The following is a 6,000-nucleotide window of genomic DNA, read 5'->3' on the forward strand; positions in this document are numbered from 1 at the left end:
TTCACTATCTCCTGTTCAAAGTGATGTTCCCTGAGACCTAGTCTACTAGCCGTTGACACTAGGGCAAGGGTAGAATATGGGAAAGGCGCTCTCGGAAAAATAAGCAGACTCCTTTCGTGGGTTCGTTTTCTGCTCCGATCTATATATCCCACAGTTGAAAGAGTTCGCCTAAGAAGATGCACTATCGAGTTCCAGGTCCAGGGTTTAGTGGAACTCAGTAAGCACCGTCTGATGTTGAGATATGAAGAAGGAAGAGAAGAGAAGGGAAAAAAAAAAAAAAAAAAGAAGTAGTTTGAGCGATTTGTCGACTGCGAAAGGACTTATGGAATGACTAAAATTTTTAAGAAATCGCAAGGTAAGCAAAAGATCATTGTCATCAGGAGAGACAAGGTAGTCGGAGTCTGGGGAAGAGTTCAATGCAGCCAATTCTGGGGTTTGGCTCCATATGGCTAGGGTCAAGAAAGCGAGCAACAACTGCTTTCCAGGGTTCGCCTTTAACGGCTGAGGGTCCCGAGAAAAGAGGCGCACGAGGACGTGATCGCAACAGATATTAATAGGTTCTTTTTCTTGGAGGGGTGTGTAAGTAACATACCGCGGTATTTCTGTCAGGTGGAATAGTCAATGGGCAAGCAACAGGCCTAGTCAGACGAGTAGGGCCGATGCGTAGCTTAGTTGCAGCGTCAAAGCACCCGCTGAACCTTCAAGTTACAAGCCGAAATATATTACAATAGCTTGTTTGGCTGTTTAAAGAACGGCCGGGATCCAAGACGTTGGGTGGGTAAAAGGTTTTTAAGATAAGAAGTAAGTAGTAGGTGGAAAATAACGAGTTAACGAGAGTCTTCCCTATAAAAGTCTGCGGTGACCTTGCAAGTCGAAGCTAAAATGGGTTCGCCTGTCTGTCTTGTTCAAAAATTCGAATCAGAGATTAAAGGGATAATGAGAGTGAGAGAAGAAACAAACGATACGAAGTGGCATAGAGGGAATTACGAGAAAAGATCAACTGGAAAGAAAAAAGAAAACAGCAAACATCAAATAGCCTTGACGGGCTTGAGGCCAGTGAAGAATGGTTATTATCGTCAACTAAGAAAGTTACCAGCCATGAAGAAGACCTCGAGCGAGGAACGTGCTTTTTTTTTTTTTGCGAACCTCTGCAGATCTGGCCTACCATATACCCAACACATGCGTGCCGCGCATACACATGGGCAGAATCGCTTCTAGTTGATGAATCGCCTGGTGATGTTCCAATTAATGAACTTGGTGGTTTTTTAGTTTTTTTTTATTCTGGGTGAAGATGCTGGTTCTTCCTGGGTTTTGCCCCGGGGATGATATTCCAGTTGTCTGAAAATGTGCTGTTAGAGGCTAATAGGCGGGTGGTTTGGCATGGTTCCTAGACTACACAGCCTGGGCTGTTCACGAGCCGACAACCAGGTGTAGCCAGCAGGAAACCGAATCGTTTCAATTACCCCATACTCCTAGGTCCTCCCTTAAAGTTGGGCATGGACGGGGAGCAAGGGCTGTTGATCCTTTCCTCCCGTTCCATTTGGCATCTCGAAAGCAAGAAGTCCGAAAAAGAAAAGAGATGCTTACATGGACCGGCCTCTCGCTTTCCTAATGTTTTCCTACCCGACCCAAGCGACCTCGCTGCTCTGCAATCAGGGTTCTTCGTCCGAGGAAAAGTTCAGGGAAGGGGGAGCAAAAAAATAATCTTAGCATGAGGAAAGGCCAAAAAAAAGGGCCGCTTCGCGCAAATTGAGATGCAGACGAATTGGTACTGTCTATGCGGGATCTGGGGCGAGAAAGGAGAGTTATCTGGATCAGCTTCCAGCCGGTCCTATACTAAACTCATCCTGCCTGCATTTTCATCCGAGATTTCTGCGCTGATACTTCGGCATTTTTCTTCGAATCGTCGAGTACCGCGCGACGCAGTGTTAGTAGTATACTTCTTTAGCTCGCACCTACGGCATTTGCACATTAGCAATTAAATGCAGTGCAATAACTCGATTAACCGTGTGGTTCTGTACGTAGTAAAGCACTTGCTGCCTGCATATAGCCCCAGGAAAATAATACCTGCCAAGTATGCTTGCTCTAGCCGCTTCGTGCTCCGGGGCTTTCTTTTTCCGGTGGATCCATTTTCCTGTCCCAGTTCCTATTACATTATTGACACACCACCTGCTTTTTAACACCCCAAACCCCGCAAAAGGCGGAGAAGCTTGCCCAGTCGTTTAAGGCTATCGAGATTGGCATTCCCGCAAGCTTGAACCGAGGAGCTTAGGAAGACAACGTTAAGTCTGAAATTCGCCCCTGCACATGTATAATGGACGGAACACTCTTCCATTAACTACAGATTTGCAATCTTAACAGATCATGCTTCCACGCCAAGGGTTGACGAGAATCTGGAATCTAGACATCTCTTTGCCATAGGTTTCTTTGCAAGACCTAGAGAAAGGGCCAAACTATGGGGAACAGTTCCGCTTGAAAACCATAAGATAGCTTTTGCTGTTATTCGGCTAGCATGTCGCTGCTCCATGACCGGGATCATCAAGTATCAAAAGTCTAACGGCCGAGACTTAGGTTGGGCAAGGGATCGCAAGCAGGCCGGACCTAGTCTCAAGGAAAAACTCGTACGCCGAAACAAAAAAAAAAAAAAGGTTTTCTGTTCCGATACCTCAGAAGTCTCTCGATGGTCAGACTTGAAAAACTCTTTGAAAGTTACATAGCCACACGGACCATAACCCAACAGCTTGCAGCCGTTTCAAATTTGAACGACTATTAAACTTGTCAGAGAACCACAACGGCATCATGTTATTCAGTTTGCTATTCACGGGCATGTAGGGCACAATACTCATAGAGACTGCAATACAATAGTTTTCCCGTGGATGTAAAGTCTCGCTTGGTCAATTGCATGAACCTACAAATGTCTCACTCAATGTATTGTTCCGTTACCCTAGCTTGATCCCAAGCCAGGTTACCAACCGCACCCTCCGAACCATTGCGACGAACTTCTTTCGTCATCCAGAATTAGTGCGCCTGTGTATTGTCGTTATCAAGCTTGTAAACCTGCTAAAACAGAAGCGGGGAAGCCTTTTCAGATGCACAAGTAAGTATTCCCTCAAAGGAAATCCAATAGAAAACTGACGGTTGGCCCACCCATCTCAACGGAAAGCGGAAATGGCAGAGGTCAATGCGCCGTCGACACCGGTTTGCATTCTCCTCGGTGCAAGAATTGGTGAAATTATATCGATATTACGATGGATCTGGGAATACAATTTTTACTGGTGTCTTTTTATATGACACTTTGTAATTATCCTAATTGGTCAAAGTAACTCTATAAATAATAATAATGACTCCAATTAAGTTCCAGTATAACACCAAGTTAAGTTGTAGATATTAAATTTCCAGCAACGGGATCTTTTCTCTCCTGATAATTATAGTTCTTCATGGGTGATCTGCGAGCCGGCGCAAACTTGACCTAATAGCCTTTTCCCCCGTGCTGCTGTCTGCCTTGCAGATGGAGCACGAGGGTGCAAATGCGGTTCAAAACCTGTGTGCTCCTAGCTTAATACTTAGGTCCTTGGATTTTCTCGAGGGCTTTTCTTTCATCTCGTCTGATCCACCTCCTACATCGAAATTGGTGCAACACGCTCCATGTGACGGACATGCGCTCTCGCCTATGCATGACAGGCCATCGCGCACTGACGTCTTGCCCTCACCAACCTCTGCATCCCCTTTCATGCCTAGAACGGATCGTGGTCTGTTCAATTGTCAATTGAGACGGCCAGTGCGGTACAATAGCTAAGGAACGCACTAACTTGTCGGATTTCGCCAACCGCTAGTACAAAAGCTAACCCCAAGAGCCCGACAACCTGTCAGGGATCACTCCTCTACTCCGAGACACGTCGTGCGGGATTTCGGAATTGCAAAGCGGTGAAAGGAAAAAGTAACGTTTCACTATGGCGAGCCGGTATCGATTACTATCCTTAGTGCACAGGTTTGGTCAGATCCGAAGATTTCTCCACACTCGCCTTGAGTAAATACGCCGAACCTGGAGTAATTTAGTGGAGACGGCATGGTGGATAAACACACGGAAAAACTTTTCCAACAAGCCAAGCACGGGCGAGGATGGCTCCATAAAATACGAGCAGCTGAAGTTGAGATCCCCAATAATTGTCAAGACGGGCTCCTATTTTATCGCCCCTCTAAATTTCATACCCAACAGTCAGGAATAGATTGCTGATCCATTTCAACCGAGGATGGTATCGATTTATCGGCTGGACTTTACATCGGACAGTTCTGCACGCGAGATGTGTATGCACATTGGACGAAATTCCTCAACCGCAGCCACCTTCCTCTCCCGCGGTCATATTAACGTTTCTAACCAATTATCTGGTGGCTAAACCTTGCTCCCGTCCACTATTGCCTGGCAGCCATATAGGTAGTCAAACATGATTTAAAAACGCGGAGCCGCGAAATCGATTCGTCGGTATATAGCCTATTTAGACTTGCAGACACCAGCCGTCATGGGTTCATTCGGGTGTCTGGAAGAACTCCTCATCCGATATTTTTTTACTTTTTAGGCCAGCTCTGCCCCGCTTGGCATAGACGGTGGGGCATAAGACGACACGTCGAGCTAGTTTTGCAACACAGGGAAAGTCAGTTTAATTGAAAACTATCAACATGACCGGGTAACGGTCACTCCAACCCGGGCGTCTACTGTGCTAGGTTTCTTGTTTCGATGACAAGCTTCGGCCACGATTTTTAGTCACCATGGTTCCAAAGCTTGCTTGTTGACATGCCACAGTTCTATCCCCGATTTATACTCTGTACAGCCCCGCATTTGTGGACACACCTCTAACATGTAGTGACTGAGCGTATATTTAGCATTCTCCTTGAGGATCCATGATTTGGCGGGTTCGAGACGCCTGCATAACTTGGCAAAAGGTCTAAACTCTGCTCCTTTGGTCTTCAAAACAGGATGTCCCCGGCAAACTGGAATAATATTGCATCGCATACTTACATACTTGCATACCAGTCTATGTTAATCCTGCAGCGCAAGGCCAGAACCAGAACAATTGGGGATCTTGTCCTGAGGTAGCACAAGAGTCTAGTTCAAAACCCACGTTCCTTTGTTTCATTTTGACATACGAACCACTGGTTCGTTCAACACCTGTACCTCATCTTACGTCAATCTAGCTTGCCACGGTTCAAACTTGTTTCATGGTACAGCTCCTGGGCCGGTCAGGCGTTTCGTGCTCCGTTAAAATCTCGTGAACTTAACGTAATAAACGCCCCTTCGCCTAAACTTGTCAAAGAAGAAGAAGCGGTAGTCAGCCCCAAGTGGGACCATCAAGTGACTGGTATTCTTCGTCAAAGCCTATGGAAAGATCTTACCCAAATTCCGAAGTCCCCTACTGCATGTATACAATACCCATAATGTACTTGCAACTCGAACTTAGCATAGCTTCAACATGATATAGCTGCAAGTCGCCTCCCCATCCAAACAGATTTTTCGTCTCCCCCGCTTCGGGCTCAGAGTTTTAAGAATCTTCAAGCGAGGTTAAAAGGCATTCAATGTGAAACAGGATAACACCACTCGGACCGCTAGGCTGCCCGTCCAATCGCTTAGCCTCAATTAATCGTGACGATTACCGACGGATTCCCAAGCAATTTTAAAATGATTCCCAAACTCTACTTCAAAAGTCTTATTGAAACGTTTTATCACGGCAACGTCCTATAAGCGCCAGATTACCCTAATTTTACAATACCTCAGTTATTTCGCCGACTAATCTTATCACTATACTCAGTAATACTTTCATCTAACAACCGCAACGCCAAAAAAAGATTGCGTAACCTCCTTGAGGAACGGGACGTTTGGAGCGACGTTTGGAGGACCCATTCGTGCCGAAGGGCTGTCTTCACGGAACGATTAATATAATTTTGTGACAACTCTGCCCGAGGTTCGGTTTCTCATGAGCATTTCCCCGGTGCCGAACAAATTAACAA

Source organism: Orbilia oligospora (assembly GCF_000225545.1).
Source record: "Orbilia oligospora ATCC 24927 unplaced genomic scaffold scaffold00210, whole genome shotgun sequence".
Taxonomy (NCBI): Eukaryota; Fungi; Ascomycota; class Orbiliomycetes; order Orbiliales; family Orbiliaceae; genus Orbilia; species Orbilia oligospora.